We start from the raw sequence: 747 nt of genomic DNA, 5'->3' as shown, positions 1-747 counted from the left end.
CAGCCCCAGATGTGTGCGCTCCATACAGCCCCAGATGTGTGTGCTCCATACAGCCCCAGATGTGTGCACTCCATACAGCCCCAGAAATGTGCGCTCCATACAGCCTCAGAAGTGTGTGCTCCATACAGCCCCAGATGTGTGTGCTCCATACAGCCCCAGATGTGTGTGCTCCATACAGCCCCAGATGTGTGTGCTCCATACAGCCCCAGATGTGTGCGCTCCATACAGCCCCAGATGTGTGTGCTCCATATAGCCCCAGAAGTGTGCGCTCCATACAGCCCCAGATTTGTGCGCTCCATACAGCCCCAGAATTGTGCGCTCCATACAGCCCCAGATGTGTGCGCTCCATACAGCCCCAGAAGTGTGCGCTCCATACAGCCCCAGATGTGTGCGCTCCATACAGCCCCAGATGTGTGCGCTCCATACAGCCCCAGAATTGTGCGCTCCATACAGCCCCAGATGTGTGTGCTCCATACAGCCCCAGATGTGTGTGCTCCATACAGCCCCAGAAGTGTGCGCTCCATACAGCCCCAGATGTGTGCGCTCCATACAGCCCCAGAAGTGTGCGCTCCATACAGCCCCAGAAGTGTGTGCTCCATACAGCCCCAGATGTGTGCGCTCCATACAGCCCCAGATGTGTGTGCTCCATACAGCCCCAGATGTGTGCACTCCATACAGCCCCAGAAATGTGCGCTCCATACAGCCCCAGAAGTGTGTGCTCCATACAGCCCCAGATGTGTGCGCTCC

This window comes from Dendropsophus ebraccatus, chromosome 10, assembly GCF_027789765.1.
Source record: "Dendropsophus ebraccatus isolate aDenEbr1 chromosome 10, aDenEbr1.pat, whole genome shotgun sequence".
In the NCBI taxonomy this organism is placed as follows: domain Eukaryota; kingdom Metazoa; phylum Chordata; class Amphibia; order Anura; family Hylidae; genus Dendropsophus; species Dendropsophus ebraccatus.
The sequence above is the reverse complement of the archived record's forward strand: the minus strand, read 5'-3'. Positions refer to the sequence as shown.